The sequence below is a fragment of the Nanorana parkeri genome, unplaced genomic scaffold (genome assembly GCF_000935625.1).
Source record: "Nanorana parkeri isolate BGI_ZX_2015 unplaced genomic scaffold, ASM93562v1 scaffold2907, whole genome shotgun sequence".
NCBI lineage: Eukaryota > Metazoa > Chordata > Amphibia > Anura > Dicroglossidae > Nanorana > Nanorana parkeri.
The window spans coordinates 5,239-5,503 of NW_017309175.1; the positions used below are offsets into that span (position 1 = coordinate 5,239).

The 265-nt window shown below is 44.2% G+C and overlaps 1 protein-coding gene across 1 annotated transcript in view; it reads right to left on the minus strand.

Annotated features, from left to right (window-relative positions):
* The window catches only part of TMEM14C (transmembrane protein 14C), a gene marked incomplete at its 3' end in the record, with an annotated part of 7,218 nt that overhangs the window by 566 nt on the left and 6,387 nt on the right, over positions 1–265 (minus strand). The gene's annotated exons all lie outside the window — the stretch shown is intronic.

Below are 265 nucleotides of genomic sequence, written 5' to 3' on the forward strand. Positions count from 1 at the left end.
TAGTGGAAATGAGCATCACTATACCGACCCATCTGATTGTAATAACACTTCATAACAAGCACCCGCCCCGCATTAAAACCCCCAACACGTGTTCTAACCTTTCACCTCTCTATTCAAAAGCCAAACACAATGTTATACTTACAAACAACACAATCACCACCACTAACAACACAATTCCCATCACCAACACTGCCACCTCCCCCAACAACACAATTACCACCACCAACACAACCACCTCCCCCAACAACACAATTACCAGCAACAA